This window comes from Meriones unguiculatus, chromosome 1 (assembly GCF_030254825.1).
Source record: "Meriones unguiculatus strain TT.TT164.6M chromosome 1, Bangor_MerUng_6.1, whole genome shotgun sequence".
Taxonomy (NCBI): Eukaryota; Metazoa; Chordata; class Mammalia; order Rodentia; family Muridae; genus Meriones; species Meriones unguiculatus.
In genome coordinates this window covers 143,098,174-143,117,600 of record NC_083349.1, presented here as the reverse complement: position 1 = coordinate 143,117,600, position 19,427 = coordinate 143,098,174, and the positions used below count along the sequence as shown (strand labels likewise).

The 19,427-nt window shown below is 45.3% G+C and overlaps 1 long non-coding RNA gene and 1 pseudogene across 1 annotated transcript; one reads left to right on the top strand and one right to left on the bottom strand.

Annotated features, from left to right (window-relative positions):
• Positions 1-4,898: 4,898 nt before the first annotated feature.
• On the bottom strand, positions 4,899-13,668 carry LOC132653159 (protein S100-A13-like; annotated as a pseudogene).
• A 469-nt stretch (positions 13,669-14,137) lies between these two features.
• On the top strand, positions 14,138-18,728 carry LOC132651101 (uncharacterized). The gene is made up of 3 exons (XR_009588995.1): positions 14,138-14,248; positions 15,940-16,101; positions 16,373-18,728. It is a non-coding gene; the product is annotated as an uncharacterized LOC132651101 (long non-coding RNA).
• The last annotated feature ends 699 nt before the right edge of the window (positions 18,729-19,427 follow it).

Below are 19,427 nucleotides of genomic sequence, written 5' to 3'. Positions count from 1 at the left end.
ACTGACCTGCCTGGGAAGAAACAGGCCAAGAGAGTCAGGGATCCAAGAACCAGTAAAGTGTCTGCCTGAAAGAGTCAACAGGTGTCTGGAGCTGTGACTCAGAGGCCTGCTTTGATATTTAAATCTCGGTGGAGAGATGGCTTTTAGGAGGCCTTTACTAATGGCAGAGGAGAACTTGCAAGTCCATCTCCTTTTGTTTGTGACAACAGGTGGGATAGCTTGTGAGGGTTACACCTCTTCCTCAGGCTCCTTGTGCAAATTAACCCATTGTTCTGAGATGTTTTACTGGCTAAAAGTAGCTCCTCAAAAAATAAAGTGGTCAGAAGGCTGGAGGCAGAGGAGGCAGGCAGAGACTTGAGGCTTGCTGCTGGCACTGCTTGCTGCAGCAGTCTGCCTTTTGCTGTGGCTGTCCAGTCTGGACCTTTAAAAAATTTCCTGTGTGCTGTGTGTTTATTTTATTAGTTTTAATCCTCACATCCAACTCAAGAACCGTTGGACTCTGCCCTGCTGACTCCAGCAAACATGGGAGAGATATAAGAGTCCAGGACAGACAACAGAATCTCACTTATAAAAATCCTTTTTCTCTGACTCTCGTGACTGAGGGTCTATCTCAGGGATATCTCTGTAGTGGTCTCTACCATTGCTGCAAGGGGTTTTTTTAGAGTTCTCTGCGTGTGGTGACATCCCCTGTGGGGCCTCTACTCCAATGGCCCTTTCTTTCTGCCACTCCCTTTCTTAGGGTCAGGAGACTGCTTATCTCTAATGGCTCTTTATGTTGCATCCCCATCCTCCCACATACTGGCTACTGTTCCTAGGAGAGAAGCCGAGGGTTGGCAAAAACCCAACTGAGCTCAGGGTCAATCGTGCCAGAACCATCTTGTCTCTCCCACACCCTACTTCTGCTAACAGGGTCGGAGGGTGCTCAGTACAAGAACATACCTGTCTTCCCCACTCCTGACTGTGGTTGACAAGGTTCTAGAAATGGACTCTTCAGTTTCCTCAAGCCCTCAGCCAGGACCCTCAGGGGTCCAGTAAAGGAGGAAGCCTGCTTATTCATCCCTCTCATTCTGTCCTCCCAGCCACAAGGACCACTGCCAGCTCTCCTAAAGCTCCCTCCTGAATCTCTGCCTGAACCTGCTTACAAGTGAGAACCCCAGAGTGGATAAAGAGGGTCCCCGGGCTCTCTGCTGCATCAGGGAGAGAAACTCACCGGAGCAGGGAAATAGGATGCAGCTTACAGAGCTGTAGCCCCTGGGCTGAAGTTTTATAAAGCTCTGGGGAAGGAGAGAGCCACTCCCAATTCCAAAGTGTCGAGGTTCTGCATCTGCTTATTCGGAGGACATGGAACAAAACGGCCCTGCTGTCACTGGCTGTCTCAAAACAGCTCTGTGGGACCTGGACAGAGCCTGCTCAGAAGGGACCATAGTGTCCCATCCCTCCCAAGTCTGTGTCAGAGGGGCTGCTTCTGCTATGTATAACAATAAAATAAAACAAACACTTGAGGAAGTCAGCTTGGGAAGTCCCATCTGAGAAACCAGACCCAGCAAAATCTGCTACAGTTCAAGGACACTCAGAAAGCCCAGGATGAGGGTCCCAAAGTAGAACCCTGATTGAAGTCCATAGCTGAGTTCCAAGACAGAAGCCCTCATGGAGATGTGCTGTTTGAAGAATCATAACTAAACAGCAAAAAAGCTCATCAAATTAATCCTGCGACCAAGAAAGCATGGCACTTAAAATATGTCTTTTGGCTTAGATGGCCATGTTAGGGATCTTCCTAGAGACTTCAGGAAGCTGATTCCCGTAGAAAACCTGTCTTCTCGTCGGTTTGCATAATTTTATTTTTGCATAACACATTTTTATGCTATACAGATGGTTCTGGAGTTAGTATAGCAGTCATTGGAAGCATATCTCCAGAGAAGCCAAAATGAAATGCTGAGGAGAGAGGGGAGCCAGGCACGGTGGCTTGGACATGGAAACAGAACTGCTAAAATTTGAGGGCCTAGAGAGATGGCTCAGTGTTTAAGAGCTCTGTCTGCTCTACCAGAAGTCCTTAGTTCAATTCCTAGAAACCACATGGTGGCTCATTACCATCTATATCCTCTACTCTTCTCTTCTGGCCTACAGATACACATGCACATAGAGCATTGAAAAAAATAAAAACGTTAAAAAAAATTGAGGGCCAGCCTGAACTAGATCCACCTCAGCTATGGCTGTAGATTGTGAGGCTGTTATAAATAAGTAAATCCCAGGCTGAGAAACATGGAGATCCAGATTAAGGACCTGGACTTAATCCTTTGAGACAAAAGAGCAAAGGTCACTTAGCACTTTGGCTCCCCTCCACACCAACTCTTGCCACCCCACCCCCTCCCATCACTGCCACACCTCCATCAGCTAACCAAAGGGACCAGACTTCTCCTGTGTGGGCATCAGAGACTTACTACCCACAGCAAAGCTTGACTGTGACAGCGCCGGAAGGTAAAAATAGAGCTGGAAGCCTGCCTGGTCCTGTGTCCACCCTTAGCCCACCCCAACCCTGAGTATCTGCCCAGGCAGCCAGAAGCCAGTCACTGCATGTGTCTTTTGAAGACTTCTGAAGACAGCCCAGTTCCTGTTGCTTCATCTCATGACCATCCCGGACTCCCTCTGGCTGGGGAGTGATGGAGGGATCCAGAATGCTGGACTGGACTTAGGTGGGACAGGGTTTCTCCCACCTTGCAAAATCTCAATGAAAGATAACGTTGAGGAGGGTCCCATCTTGTAGCTCTCTGAGCTGGGAAACCAGGGCCAGGCCTGAGGATTCCCTTCTCTGAGGACCCCAGAGCTCCTGAACCTGATTGACACTTCACTTCCCTTAGGTGGGGCTGGGTAGGTGTGCTGCTGAAATGGGCTCTGAGCTGGAAACTGCCATGGAGACCCTCATCAACGTCTTCCATGCCCATTCGGGCAAGGAAGGGGACAAATGTAAACTAAGCAAGAAGGAGTTGAAAGCCCTCTACAAACTGAACTTACTGGCTTCCTGAATGTAAGGAGAAGGTTGAGGTAGAGGGTGGAGGAAGGGGGTGGGCACCTCTGCCAGGTCCCTCCCTGGACCATCAGCTCAGCCCATCCTCCTCTTCCACTCTCAACTAGGTTGTCCAGGCTCAACTTATTCATCCCTGGAAAAGCCAAAATGCCCTAGTGTACTGACCACCTATTAATACCAGACTCTGCAGAATCATCAGTGACACTATCCACAGCATAAAATGGAGTCATGAAGAGCACAGGGGCATATAGCTTTATACTAGCACTACAGAAAGAAAGGCAGAAGGAGCAGGAATTCAGAGCCAGCCTGGACTATGTGAGACCTTGTTTCAAGAAACAATTTTTTTTAAAAAAAGACCCAGCCTGGTGATGCATAGCGTTAATCCCAGCACTTGGGAGGCAGAGCCAACCATTTCTAGATTTTTGAGGCCAGCCTGGTCTACATAGTGAGACTCTGTCTCAAGGAAAAAAAGAAAGAAAGAAAGAAAGAAAGAAAGAAACAAAGAAAGAAAGAAAGAAAGAAAGAAAGAAAGAAAGAAAGAAAGAAAGAGAAGAAGAAAGAGAAAAAAGGAAAGAAAGAAAGAAAGAAAGAAAGAAAGAAAGAAAGAAAGAAAGAAAGAAAGAGAAAAAATAGAAAGGAAGAAAAAAGAAAAAGAGAAAGAAAGAAATGAATAAAGAGAAAGAAAGGAAAGTACGAAAGAGAAAGAAAAAAGGCTTCTTTTGTTTGTATGGTTGGTTGGGGTTTTTTTTGTTGTTGTTGTTGTTGTTTTTGTTTTGTTTTATTTTTTGTTATTCAAGACAGGGTATCTCTGTGTAGCCTAGGCTGTCCTGGACTCAGTTTGTAGAATAGGCTGGCCTCAAACTCACAGTGATCTGCCTGCCTCTGCCTCCCAGATTACTGCGATTGCAGGCATGCAACACTGCAACAGGTGAAAAGTTTTAAATTAAAAACATAATTAAACATTGTATAGATGGCTCAGAGGTTAAGAGCAGTGGATCCTCTTCCAGAGGTCCTGAGTTCAATTCCCAGCAACCACATGGTGACTCACAAGCTTCTATAATGGAACCTGGTGCCCTCTTCTGGCATTAGGGCACACATTCAAGCAGAACAATATATACATCATAAAAAAGGAAGAAAGAAAGAAAGAAAGAAAGAAAGAAAGAAAGAAAGAAAGAAAGAAAGAAAGAAAGAAAGAAAGAGAGAGAGGGAGGGAGGGAGGAAGGAAGGAAGCAAGCAAGCAAGCAAAAACAAGCCTTGGTTCCTGGCTCCTCCCAATTGCCTGACTTGTGCAAGATCATAGCTTAATTCTCAACACTGTAAAAATTAATTTGATTGATGAAACTAGACAGCTGTGACAGTTAGCTACGGTAATACAGATGAGATATTTAGCACATTTGTTATCATTACCAGCCAAAGGACATATTCCAGGAGTTATAGGGGGAAATTGGGAACTGGAGACATGGAGCTGAGCCCCAGAAGCCTCTCTTGCCTCCAAGCTCTGTATGGTTCACACATGAACTGTGTATTTATTGAGCACCTACTTAGTGAAAGAAATATTGCTGTGCCTCACATTCTCAAGGACATATTCTGTCCTCAACACCAGAAGGACAAAAAAAAAAAAATGCAATAGTGCTAGAATGCTATAGATATCTGAAGATGAACCACATTCCTTGTCTTCAAAAGGTCCATAATGTTCATGTTTTCACCTCAGGTAAAGGCAGAGCTTTCTCATCCCTGCATCTCAAGAAAAGAAATCAGGGTAGTGTATGAAAATTAAGCATCTGTGTTTCAAGGACAAAGCTTTATTTAGAGGGAGGGAAGTTTTTCCTGGCCCAGCCCAGCAGACCCTGCTGACCCCAATCCCAACAAGCAGGCTTTACTTCTTCCAGACCACCAGGACCTTCTCCTCCCAAATTGGCTTGGCCAATTCCCCGATCAGTCTCCACTACTCATTGAAATTCAGTTCCGAGTCCTGGTTCACATCCAAGCTCTTCATCTTCTCATCTAGAGAGCCCACATCCTAAGAAGTTAAAAGTGAAGAATTAGAACTAGGGCTCTTGAGGCAGGGAGAGAGGAGGGAACCTTCAGGGACCTTCCCTCAGAAGCGCCGACACTTGCTCCAGTTCTGAAAGAAGAGGCTATGGTCCCACTGCCTGGAAGTCCCATATCCAAGGGACAGCAGCACACACTGTGGCTGAGGGTGAACTACCGTCCTCCTTCACAAAGCACTACGGTCCCTGCTGCTCAGCTGCAGCATCCTAACCTCTTCTCAATTCAGTCACCAGCCGGCAGGTCAGGAGAACAACAAAAGTACCAGGTTATCAGGTTCTCTAGGCCGCTCTTGACAGAGTGTCTCATGGCTATGAAACCAATGGATTCTGGAAGCCTGCCTCCATGATGAAAGGATTTGTTGCCAGATAAACAATCACAACATAAACATCGATGCTGAACAGTTGGTGGGTGTCAGATGAAAGGACACCTCACAGGCACCTGATCTCAGGGGGATCTGTGGGGAGGCTGTTTTGTTTCTTAGATGTGTTCATTTTATTTCATATGTATGAGCACATTGACAACATGTGGTATGTACATGCACCACATACATGCCTGGTGCCCAGAGATCAGAGAGGACGGTATCTGGACAGGATTTAGAGGTGGTTGTGAGCTGCCATATAGGTGCTGGCAACTTAACCTGGATCCTTTGTAAGAGCACTGTGCATAATCACTAAGCCATCTCTCCAGCCCCCATTTGCCTCAACATTTGGACAAAGGCAAATCTTGCCAAACAAATCTCTGGGTGACATGAAGCAAATTCTTAGAAGGGTTTTCTTAGCAGAGTCATAAGCTCAGTCATTGGACAATACTTCCTCAACCAGCAGAAGGGAAGATTGGCAGGGCAACCAACCACTCTTAGGTCCTTGATTCCAGGCATTGTGATATTACATTATGTTTTATATCATTTGATCCTCAAGATCCACTAGAATGACAGTAGCTCAAGGACCTTGTCCAACATTATACTTTCAGTGTCAACTAGGCAGCTGAAGTTTGTTCACCAAGACACGAAAAGACAGAGTAGGTCTTCAGTAAATAGAGGCTGAATAATAGACCAACAATCCAACAGGAAAGGCATAACAACTCTGCCTCACAGTGGAGAAGCTTAAACCTCGGGAGACCCGGGACTGGTCCAAGCACAGACGACCAGAACAGCTAGAACCTGTACTGGAGTCTAGGCTTCTTTTTCTCTTTTGATTATTTTATTTTATCCTATGTGTATGGCTATTTTGCACCATGTATGGGCCTGGTGCCTGTGGAGGCCAAAAGAGGGTGCAGATTCCCTCAACCTGGCATATAGACAGTGATGAGCCATCATGAAGCAACAGAATTAATTCCTGGTCTTCTGGAAGGGCAGCTGGTGCTCTTAACCATTCAGACAAGGGTCTCTAAATCGGGGCTTCCATTCTCGGCTACTGCTCTGTATCTTTCTCCTCTGCCTGCACCCTGCACCCTCCACAAACAAAGAAACAAGCAAACAAAATCATTAGAAATGAGCTTGGCCTGGTAGTGCAGAACAGACATCTTAACTATCTAAGAGACTGAGGCTGGAGGATCCGCCTCAAGGCCTACAAGGATATTTAATGAAAGTCTGTTTCAAACTTTATAAAAAGGTAAGACTATGACTCAGCCCTGAACAGCCTAACATGAATGAGGCACTGGCTTCAATCTCTACTACCATACACACAAAACTATAAATAATATGTAAAAACTTGGTATAGTGTGGGCTCCCCTTTTTTGTGTGGAAGGAGAGAAGGGAAGGGAGAGACCATCAGAAAAGGAGGGAGGGGGCACACTTGAGATATATAGTAAATAAACTGAAATTTAAAACATTTTTTAAAAATCTAATTAAATAATTGATTTTTTGAAATGCAAGTTCTTCTTGCAAAAGTAAATGTGTGAAACTGGCCAGTAAAATTCTGAAAAATAAGAATTTAAGTAAACCCAAGTGGGTTCTGATGTTCTTATAATCACAGGACTTAGGAGGCTGAAGCAGGAAGATAGCTGTGAGTTGGAGGTCAACCTGTTTTTCACTGTGAAAACGCACAGTAATGGACAGCAGGGAAATGTGTAAAAAAATTATATTTTAAGGGCTGATGACATGGGAGATGGATGGTTCATAAGTCCAGGACCGTGAGGGCTGCATAGAGAGATCCTGTTTAAAAGACAGAGACAGAAAGAAAAAGATGTAAGTGTGGTGCACCATGACTCCCTGTACTCCCAACACTTGGGAGGAAAAGGGAGGAAGATCTCAAGTTCAAGGCCAGCCTGGGACAAACAGAGAAGCACTGTCTCAAAAATTGAAACAAACAAACAAAAAAGCAAAAAGGAGCTGGAGGGATGACTCAGCAGTTTAAGAGCACTGGCTGCTCTTCCAGAGGACCCAGATTCAGTTCCCAGGACACACATGGCAGGTCACAACTGTCTGTAACTCTTGTTCCAGGGATCTGATGTCTTTTTTTCTGTCCCTGACCAGCATGGCATAGACATGCATGCAGGCAAAACACACATACATATTGAAAGGGTTAGGGTAACTTTATAACCTATATGTCTTCTAAAGCCTATAGTTCTGAGTTTTAGATCCAGGTTAAGCTAAAGCCTCTTAGTACCTTTCCAGAGAGTGAAGGAATGTGACCCTATCTGTGAGGACAGATATAAAAAAAGGTAAGCAAGCAATGACCTTCACTCAGCAAAAGAAGGACTAGACCCCTGTCATTGAGATAGCATTTCTAAGCAACAAACCTAGACTTCGTCTGAGTAGCTATTGACCTCCAGCCAAAAGTCTGTAGCCCCTAATCTTCAAGGATGAGCTATCCACCCCCACCTTAAATTGCAGCTGCATCCACACTTGGCAGGACTGGCCAAGCTTGAGCACCTAAGAATAACCAATTATCTTACTTTATAGCTTCCTCATCCAATCCTAAGTTGCCAAAACTGCAACTTCAAATTTCCCACAATTTTTCTTTTAAAAACCTAAAGGCCTTTGTCTCCCAGTGCCACTCTTTGCTGAACGGCAGGGGTGACCCCATTGTACAATGGTTAAGAAACCTCTTGCTTTTGCAACGAGTTTTGGTCTGGGAGAGTTTCGGGAAAGGGCGCCATCGTGAACTCCTGAGCTGTGAGACCCCAGCTCATACATTTTCAAACAAAATAATAAATATTAAAAATAAATAAGCAGAATCTTTCTGTGCTGGTGACATTGCCAAGGACATCTTGAACTTTCTCAGACCTGACTGACATTCTGCAACAAGTTGTGGCAAGCATGAGCCGCTCAAAGGACACAGTACAAGAAGAGCAAGGATTCTGTGTGCACAGGGAAAGTGAACCCATAAGAGGATACAATGGGCAGACTAAGCCTTTTTTCCTCAAAAACATTAAAACTACCAAGAACATTGCTCTACGTTTGAGTGTGTGAGCCTATTGCAGGATGCTGCCTCCCAAGAGATACAAGCATTTTGAACTGGGGGTAGAAAAGAAAAAGGGCCAGGGGATGGATCCCTAAGCTGACTTTGTTATGAGTTCCAGCACAGGGCAAGCTAATACAGATGATCCAGAAGAAGGAAAACCTGACAGTGTAGAGGAAAAAAGAAATCACTGCAGGAAAAAGTATTCTGAGGAGGTGAGAGGGCTGAGATGCTGGTTTTAGAAGCATGACATCATCTGTGAGGACAGAAAGGAAGACAGAGTAGATGCTGACCCGGTGGGTAGACGATATGGAAATGGGGGACACACATAAAACCTTCTTGATGGCTTAGATTCTCAGTGAGTCAATTTCTCACTGACAGGGAAAGTGATGTGGAAAGAGGCATCTGAGGAAGGAAAATGGTGACCTATTTCACAGAGAAATAAACAACTCCATAGCATTGCCAAGGGTTCCTTGGAGTTTGTGCTTATAGATTTGGAGTAAAACAAGAAAACCAGCCTGTGCATGTACCACTAGATAGACTCAGCTCTCCGGGTGCACATGTGAAAGAATCAGACCAACTGTGTAACCTATGTTTCTTTAATTGCCTTATAACTTACATGTTCAAGTGTTAGGACCATGTTAATTAAAGCCTCTTAGTGCTGCCCCAGAGAACAGAGGAATGTCAAAGTTCCTGACACTGACCATCTGTGAGGGCAGAGATAAGGACGGGAACAAGCAGAGATCTCTACTAAGTGGAGAGAAAACAACTGGCTAGCACCTGTGAGATAAACTTTGTTTGGAATCTGGGCCAAATGGCCCCAATCCTACTGCTGAATAGCTTTTGAACTTTGATCCAAAGCCTGTAGCCCCCATCCCTCAAAACAGACCATGGAGGAGTTAATCACTCTCCCACCTTTAACTGCAGCTATATCTCATATGGCATTAAATTCCAAACTGACTTGAAGATCAGATACTCCCCAGATATTTAAGACAGGGCAGACAGGACGTAAGGGCACCCAGAACCAACCAATTATTTTAAAAGTTAAATACCTCATCCAATCCAGAATTGCCAGTACTGCAACCACTGAAAATTCCTGCACCTTGTCCTTTAAAAACCCAAAGCCTTTGTCTCCCAGTGCCACTCCTTGCTGACCAGCAGGGGTGACCCCATCGCACAATGGTTAAAATAAACCTCTTGCTATTTTGCATCGATGAGATCTGTCTCCTGAGTTCTCTTCACCACTTCTGGAAATTAGGCTCATGCTGGACCTAACAGATGCTTGTGGTAAATCTAGACAGAAATTTGATGTTAGGCGGCCCCGGCCTGACAACAATACAGAGACAGAATCAGCACGTTTGTAAGCAGGATTAGAATGATGTGTCTCAGAAGGCAAACTAAACAAGAAGATCCATGAGGAGATGAAGTTGATGGAAGGAAAGGAAAACAGAGCAGTCAAGAGACTGAAGGTCCTTGGGAAGCCAAGACACTTGTGTCTGAATCCTGACTAACACCCAGGAGGCCAAAACAGGAGACTACAAAGACTTCAAGGATACCATAAACTACATTTTTTTGTTTTCTTTTGCTTTGCTTTGTTTTGTTTTGTTTTGTTTTGTTGTTTGAGGCAAGGTTTCTCTATGTACTCTTGGCTGTCCTGGTACTCACAGAGCAGAGCAGGCTGGGCTTGAACTCAGCGATCTGTATGCCTCCATCATGATTTAAGGCATGACTGTGCCACCATTCCAAGCAGGACTCAGCTTCAATTCCTACCACCATATGACAGTTCACAACCACCTATACCTCCAGTTCCACATTGGCTGATGTCCTCTACTGCTTCCGATTAACACCAAGCACACACATGGAGCACACAGACATGTATGATACAAAACACCCATAAAGATAAAGTGAAAATGGAAAACAAGAAAATCCATAGTCATATCAGGACTAGGGTCACACACCTGTAATCTCAGCCATTGTGATGTAGAATTAGGAGAAGCAGGAGTTTGAGGACACCCTTAGCATCATAAGACTGTCAAGAAAGAAAAGAAAGCAAGAAAACAAGAAAGCAAGCAAGCAAGCAAGAAAGAAAGAAAGAGAGAAAAACAAAGAAAGAAACAGAGAAAGAAAGAAAGAGAGAGAGAAAAAAGGAAGAAAAGAAGGAAAGGAAAAGAAAGAAAGAAGAAAGAAAAAAGGAAAGAAGAATGAAAAGGAAGAAAAAGAAAGAACGAAGAAAGAAAGAGTGAATGAAAGAAAGGAAAGAAAGAAAGAAAGAAAGAAGGAAGGAAGGACGAAAGAAACAAAGAAACAAAGAAGGAAGAAGAAAGAAAGGAAAGAAAGAAAGAAAGAAGAAAGGGAAAAAGAGAGAGAAAGAAGAGTGAATAAAAGAAAGAAAGAAGAAAGGGAAAAAGAGAGAGAAAGAAGAGTGAATGAAAGAAAGAAAAGAAAGAAAGAAAGAAAGAAAGAAAGAAAGAAAGAAAGAAATAGTGAATGAAAGAAAGAAAAAAAAAGAAATGAAGAAAAGAAAAAAAAAATCCAGGATCTGGGTGAGGTATCACAGTCCCAGAATTTGAAAAATTGTGGCAGGATAGGCCAGCCTGGACTACTAGGAGGTTCCAGGTCAGCCAGGACTATATACTGAGAGCCTGACTAAAAATTAAAAAATAAAAAATTCAGCCAGGCATGCTGGTGCACATATTTAATCTCAACACTTGAGGAGACAGTTCATTTTATGAGTTTGAGGCCAGATTGGTCTACAAAGCCAAGGCTATACAAAGACACCCTGTCTCGGGGAGAAAAAAAAAATCTCACTCTTTTCTGTTGTTTTTCAAAACAGGGATACTCTGTATCCCTGGCTGCCCTGAACTGGCTCTATAGACCAGGCTGGCCTCAAATTCAGAGATCTACCTGGCTCTACTTCCTGAGTGCTAGGATTGAAGGTGTGCACCGCCACACCCAGCCATGTTCACACGCTTGGATGTACCTGTGAATCTGCATAAATGAAGTGAAATAAACTGTTATCAAACTACGACAGCACACAAGCTCAGAGTCAGTGTAAGACTCCCCACTCACCTCTGTGGAAGGAGCCCCTTCCTGAGGGAGGGTTCACAGGGAGTGGATGGCAGTTACAGAGGATCCTAACAGACCCAGGAACACTGAGGGCAGAGAGCATTTTAGGGATTGTTCCAGAAAGGGTCTCCCTAAACTGGATTCAAATTCTGGATGTCTCTGCCTCAGCCTCCCGAGTACATGGATTACAGGTACGCACGCAAGCACCACCATGCTTGACTTGTAGTTTTATTTTTCTTAAGCCTCTATGTAGTTCTTACTTTCAGTAAATCTCTAGGAATCCACATCTAGGTCCTGTGATATGTTGATAAAATGAGACCAGAGAGACACAGGCATGTTGGGCCTGATGAGGCCTGTTGCATCTCCCTGAGCCTGGCTCGAGTTTGGAGACCTGTCTTTAGCTTTTGATTTAAGAAGCGCCACTTCCGGACCAAAGTGATTCAGCATATCCATCTTAAAATCAAGCCTGCCTAGTAAGTGTTACATGGAGTTTTGGCACTGGCCCACCTCTCCTTGCACTACCTAACCTTGCCTCTAGCTTATCTTACCTCACTTCCTTAATCCTGCCTCCTGACCCAAACCTATAAAAATGACCGTTTTATTCAATAAACCTGGTTTCTGCTTCGACAGATCTCCCGGCTGAGTGCTGGTTATTTCCTGGGGCATCCGGGGAGGTCCAGGCCAACAACACTCACCATCCTACTCAGCCACGGAGGGCAGCCAGCTGGACTGGCCAACCTCCTCTCAGCTCCACCTGCCTGATATCCACCCTGCACAGGCAGACTCAAGTTCTCCACAGCATGGTTTGACAGAAGCACGAGGCCAATAATCACACATTCCCGTTTGCTCCAAACAGCAATTTTACGCATCTAGTTTTACACACACTTACCAGAGTTGAGGAAACACAGAAACACCTACACATGCAGTCATCACCTGGCATACATAGAAAACCTCAGTCCTAGAGATCTCTACCAACCTTGAGAAAATGAGGCAGCTGCTGGGTGACCATTTTATTAAAAGCATTGAAGCTCACGCTGGGAACTCGTTCTTCCATTATTGCATAAGTGTGGTAAATGTCAATTATAGTCCCAATGGCCGCCTCCAGTTCAGTCAGGGCTCTGCTGCCATCAGTACTCCAAAGAAGGAGCTTATGTCCTCACAGACTGACCTGCCTGGGAAGAAACAGGCCAGGAGAGTCAGGGATCCAAGAACAGGTGAAGTGGCTTCCTGAAAGAGTCAACATGGGGGAGATGAAAGGGTCCTGGACAGACAACAGAATCTCACTTAACAGAAATCCTTCTGCTCTGACTCTTGAGTCTGAAGGTCTGTCTCAGGGATATCTCTGTAGTGGTCTCTATGTGTGCTGCAAGGGTTTTTTGTTATAGTTCTCTGAGTGTGGTAACATCCCCTGTGGGGCCTCTACTCCAATGGCCCTTTCTTTCTGCCACTCCCTTTCTTAGGGTCAGGAGACTGCTTGTCTCCTATGGCTGTTTATGTTGCATCCCCGCCCTCCCACATAGTGGCTACTGTTCCTAAAAGAAAAGCCTAGGGTTGGCAAAACCCAACTGAGCTCAGGGTCAATCCGGCCAGACCCATCTTCAGTCCCACACCCTACTTCTGCGAACGGGGTCTGGGGATGCTCAGTGCAAGAACATACCTGTCTTCCCCACTCATGCCTGTGGTTGACAAGGTTCTAGAAAATGACTCTTCAGATTCCTCAAGCCCCAGCCAGGGCCCTCAGGGGTCCAGAGAGGGAGGAAGCCTGCCTACTCATCCCTCTCATTCTGTCCTACCACCCACAAGGACCACGGCCAGCTCTCCTAAAGCTCCTTCCTGAAACTCTGCCTGAACCCAAATTCAAAGAAGAACCCCGAAGTCGATAAAGAAGGTCCCCGGGCTCTCTGCTGCATCAGGAAGAGGAACTCACCAAAGCAGGTAAATAGGATGCATTGAGCAGAGCTGGAGCCTCTGGACTGAAGTTTTATAAAGCTCCTGGGAAGGAGCAAAATACTCCCAAGTCCAAAGTATCATGGTCAGGCATCTCCTGATTCTGAAAATATAGGACCGCCCCTGCTGTCACTAGCTGTCTCAAAACAGCGCTGTACGAGCCTGCTCAGGAGCGACCATACTGTCCCATCCCTCCCAAGTCTGTGTCAGAGGGGCTGCTTCTGCTATTTGTAAAAATAAAATAAAAACAAACACTTGAAGAGGTCAGCAGCGGGAAGCCCAATCTGAAAAACCAGACCCAGCAAAACACCCTACAGTCCAAGGACACTCAGAAAGCCAAGGATGAGGTCCCCATAGTGGAAATCTGATTGAAGTCCCTAGCTGAGTTCCAAGACAGAAGCCCTCACCGAGACGCTCCTGGGCAGAATTCTTCCCTTCCACTGCTTGGCCTGCACTGCATCACCCTTCTCACAACTTCTCTTCCCACATCCTCCCTTCTGGGCTCAGGGAGGCAGTGCAACCAAGAACAGAAAGAAACACAGGGCAGCCCATTCCTGCCAGCCCGGGAGACAGAGGGCGCCTCTGTCCACTCCAGGTCCCTAGCCCTCTGGCTGTCCTTTCTGACAGGGTGGAGCCTTTCCGGAGGAGGGTTCTTAGGGTAGGACAGTTAAAGCCAGGTCTCCCCACACCTCTCCAGAGGCCACATTTGCAGCCTGCCACTCTATTCTGAACCTGCTCCCACCTCAGACCAAGGCCAACCGTGAGTATTCTACCCTGCTTAGGATAAGTCCCTGGCTTAGCCAGCATGGAGGAAACAGGGCCTCAGTAGGACCCAAAGAATCCTGAAAAAAGATACTGTGGTGCCTAGAAAGCTTGGGAGCAATCAGCCCAAGGGAAAGAGCAGTGTCCGGATCTAGGGGAAATAAAGTTTGGAAAGTAGTGAGAGGAGCTGAGGGAAGGAAAGTCAGAGAGCCGGGCGACTGGTGAATGAGGCTCCAGGCAGCTTCCAGGCTACCATGTCCTTCCACACAGCACTCTGTGTCTCCTGCCAAGTACCCCAGTCTCTAGGTATGGGGAGGGATGGGACACAGCCCTGATCCTTTAGAGAAAGCATAAGAAAAGATGCTCCAGTCAGTGTCTGCCTTTCAAGAACCAGAGACCAGGAATCCTCAGAGCAGCAGAACATAAGCCATGAGAGAGCATCAAGAAGGGGGTCTGTCCTAAAAGATATGAGAAACATAATGAAATCTATACACCTAAAGAAGATAAACAAGAAAGCAGACATGGGGTATGATCATCTATCCTCATCTAGAAAGACAAATGGTATAGGCATTGAACTTGTGACAGGAGTCTACCGCAGAAAGCATCTGAAAGACTCTACCTAGCAGTGCTCCAAAGTAGATACTAAGACTCATAACCAAACCTTCGGCAGAGTGCAGGGAATAATATGAAAGAAGGGGAGTTTGATGTGGAAAGGATAGGAGCTCCACAAGGACCAAACATATCTGGGCACAGGGTCTTTTCTGAGATCGCCACTCAACCAAAGACCATGAGAGGATAAAACCTAGAACCTCTGCTAAGATGTGACCCGTGATAGCTCAGTAATCAATTGGTTTCTCATAGTAAGAGGGAAGAAGGACGATTTCTAACAGGAACTCAAAGACTGGCTCTTTGACCTCCCCACCTCCAAAGGGAGGAGCAGTCCTGTTAGGCCACAGAGGAGGACTTTATAGCCAGTCCTGAAAATACCTGACAAAAGGGAGTCATATGAAAGGGGAGGAGGTCCTCCCCTATCAGTGGACTTGGAAAGGGGCAGGAAGGAGAAGGGGGTGGTAAGATGGGATTGGTGAAGGAATGAGGGATACAGAGGGGATACAGAATTAACAAAATGTAACTAATGATAAAAATAAAATAAAAAAAAAAGAAGGGGTTCTGTGGCAGTGTGCCCTGTCCCATCGCTGCCTTCTCAAGACCTCCTCTCTACCCCCCTTTTCTCAGCTTGCCCCCCACTTCTCTCTTCCCTAATTTTTTCCTCTTTGTTTTCCCACTGCTTATCCCCTAGGACCTCCCCTCCATAACATTCCAAGCTGCTGGAGGGCTCCAGGCAAACTCCAGGTGCCCTCCCTCGGAGATGGGAAGGGTAACCAGAGCCACTCAGATCCCGCCCTTGAACAACCCCTTATACCTGTGATGAGCTCAGCTTGGGTTCTCTCTCCCCTCATCTCTGTGACAACTAACTTCTTCTGACTGCAGTTCAGGTGACAGTCACAAGGGCTCCATTGAAGAGTTGGGATGTCATCTAATCAGGACCCATTGTCCAGTATACCCAGTGGTGAGGAAGAATGAGGACACCTGATCTGAGATACCCGAGAAGCCGTGAGGCTGCGGAAGGCATGACCCTCCCCCGGCCAAAGGACTCAGGGCCCTAACATGGTAATCTCTTCTCAATAGACCTCTCCATTCTTCTGCTCTCACCCGGCTCGTGGAACCCAAATGACCTCATGCATTCAGCCTTTATCAAACACAAACCAGCCCTATCCTGCTCCCACTGGAGCTACTGAAACAGACCTGGCCTGAGGCAGGAATAGACAGCTTCAGGGACAAAGCCTTTAGGTAAGTTCCTCCTTAGAATCTTTTTGTCCAAGGGAAAACCTTAGACATTTCCCTCAGCTTCTACCTATGTGATTGGAATGCATAATTTTGCAGATAAGAGGACTAGACTAGGAGGTCATGGGAAGCACACTCCCAGAGAAGCCAAAATGAAATGCTGGGGAGAGAGGGGAGCCAGGCAAGGGTGGCTTGGACATGGAGACAGAACTGCCAAAATTTCAGGGCCTAGGCTGGAGAGATGGTTCAGTCGTTAATTGTTTGTCTTTTCTTCCAGAAGTCCTGAGTTCATTTCCCAACAACAACATGGTGGCTCTTTACCATTTAAACCCTCTACTCCCCTCTTCTGGCCTGCAGATGTACATGCACATAGAGCATTGAGAATAAATAAAATCTTAAATAAAGAAAAAAAAGAGTTGAGGGCCAGCCAGAGATAGTTCCAGGACAGCTATGGCTGTAGAATGTGTGGTGTTATAAATTAGTAAATCCCAGGCCCAGAAAGATGGAGATCCAGCCAAAAGGACCTGGGCATAATCCTTTGTGCCTAAAGAGCAAGGGTCACTTAGCAGTGTGGCTCCCCTCCACACCAACTCTTGCCAAACCCCCCCATCACTGTCACTCCTCCATCAGCTCACCAAAGGTACCAGACTTCTCCTGTGTGGGCATCAGAGACTTACTACCCACAGCAAAGCTTGACTGCGACAGTGCCAGAAGGTAAAAATAGAGCTGGAAGCCTGCCTGGTCCTGTGTCCACCCTTAGCCCTCCCCAACCCTAAGTCTCTGCCCAGGCAGCCAGGAGCCACTCACTGCATGTGTCTTTTGAAGACTTCTGAAGACAGCCCAGTTCCTGTTGCTTCATCTCATGACCATCCCTGACACCCTCTGGCTGGGAAGTGATGGAGGGATCCAAAATGCTGGGATGGATTTAGGTGTGAGAGGGATTCTCCCACATCACAAAATCTCAGTGAAAGATAATATCGAGTAGGGTCCCATCTTGTAGCTGTCTGAGCTGTGAAACCACGGCCAGGCCTGAGGATTCCCTTCTCTGAGGACCCCAGAGGTCCTGAACCTGATTGACACTTCACTTCTCTAATGGTGGGGTGGGTAGGTGTGTGCTGAAATGGGCTCTGAGCTGGAGACTGCCATGGAGACCTGTTGGTATAATGTTCTTTTAAAATGTATATGCCTTACTCTTGTTAATTCAAATGCTGATTTCCCCACCCCCAACTCTCTGGTTTCAATTTGGATATTGCATTGTGATACTCACTATAAGCATCCTGTCCCAACTCTTGTGTAAAGAGGACACAAATAAAGCAACTGGATACAACGTTGTGCAATGGGAGGAGCCAGAGGACAGGAAAGAGGGGAGGAGCTAGAGAACGAGGAGGGGCTCCAGGAGAGGGGTACAGGAGGAGAGCAGAGCAGGAGGAGAGAGCTTGGAGGACTTGGAGCATGAACCAGACCTAAGATTTTACAAAAAGCAAGTATAATGTGGGAAATCTAAATGTTAGGAAACTGAGGGCATGGAGGTTTAGGAGGGAGTAAATATTGCCCAGCATTGTGTTCTAGGTTAACTAAAAACCCAGTCTCTGTGTGGTGATTTGGTATTAAAGCTGCTGAGGATTAACAGCAGCGTTACAAGAAGATAAAACAATAGTAAATATTAATAACCACCTACAACAAATGGCGCCCAACTAATCTAAGAATCCACACCCTTTAAATCATACTTTATCATAATTTGGTGGGGGGAATAAACTCCCAGTGATGCAAACCAAACTTAAAATCTAAAAACTCTCAGGTCAGTTACTGTCTCTTTAAGAGAGACTCTTAAACAGGCCTTGGAGCAAAAGGCAGCCTACTGTGGGCAGACCTGAGACTTCCCTAACAAAACTAGCTGCCACTACAGTCTAACAGGATGGAAGAAACAATAAAACAGACTTCTTGGAGCTTGGCTGATAATCTATTCTATGGTTTTAAGACTGAAATAAAGGAAAGTCTAGAAATTGTAACTATGCTTACATTCATAGTCCTCCATTTAACTTTAATCATTGCATTAGCCTTTTATGTCTTCTCGAAGGCAAAGGCTTTAGAAAAGATACTGGAACAGCACAAAGAACAACTAGAACAATATAAAGAAAAATTAAAAGTCGGAAGAGAAGCATAAAACAAGAGATTCAAGAGATTATTGAACAAAACAAACAACAGGGAGATAGGTATGAAATATGGGTGCAGACCTTAAGAGAAGAGTTTAGAATACTAAGTAATGAAAATACTCAGGCAGAGGCAAAAGACAAAAATAAAGAAAGCCAACCAAAGGTGTTTAGAAAACAAACGTTGGCTTATCCAGTCACTATACAGCAGAAACCAGCAGATGATGATCATCCACTGAATTATCATGAAGCTGAATGGCGCCCTGTGGAAGTGCTAGATCTGAGGAAATTTAAGGAAAGTGTTACTAATTTTGGAATGCATTCACCATTTGTAAAACAAATGTTGACTTCCTGGTCAATCAAAACTAGAGTAATCCCTAAGGATTGGGAGGATACGGCAAAGGCAATATTAGAACCTGTGCCATATTTACACTGGCTATCATGGTGGAGAGAAGAGGCTAGAGAGCTAGCACACAAAAATAGAGCCAGAGGTGCTGGTGTTTCTAACAGCTGCTTGGCGATGGCCAGTATGCTGACACAGAGATACAAGCTGTATATAACGAAGAAACCTTAGCATTATGTCGCTTAGCAGCCTTAAATGCTTGGGATAAGGTTGAGGAATCAGGAAAAAGGCTTGAGCCATTCTCCCAGGTCATACAAGGTCCAAGTGAAACATTTACTAACTTTTTGCAAAGATTGACTTCAGCTGTGGATAGAAGTATATCAGATCCACTAGCTAGAAAAGCACTAATAGAATCTTTAGCTTTTGAAAATGCTAATACTGAATGCAAAGAGGCAATAAGGCCATTAAGAGCAAGATCTGCTCCAATAGATGAATGGATTAGAAATACGATTGATATTAGACCTCATTCACGCAATTTGACCTTGGTAGGAGAAGCTACCTCAAAAGACCTTGGGAGATGTTGTAATTGTGATGGACGATATTACTACAGAAGAAATTACCAGGAAAACCAAAATAATTCAAGAAGGGAGCCTGTGCTTCCTAGAATATGCAGAAGATGTGGCAAGGGTCGTCACTGGCCTAGTGAATGTAGAGCAGTCACAGATAACTGGGGAAATCCTTTATCAAAAAATGCCCAAGGGGGCCTCTTGCAGGCCCCAGAACAGGACAGGGATACTCCTCCACAAGAAAATCAAACACCACTGCTCTGGGAATAAACA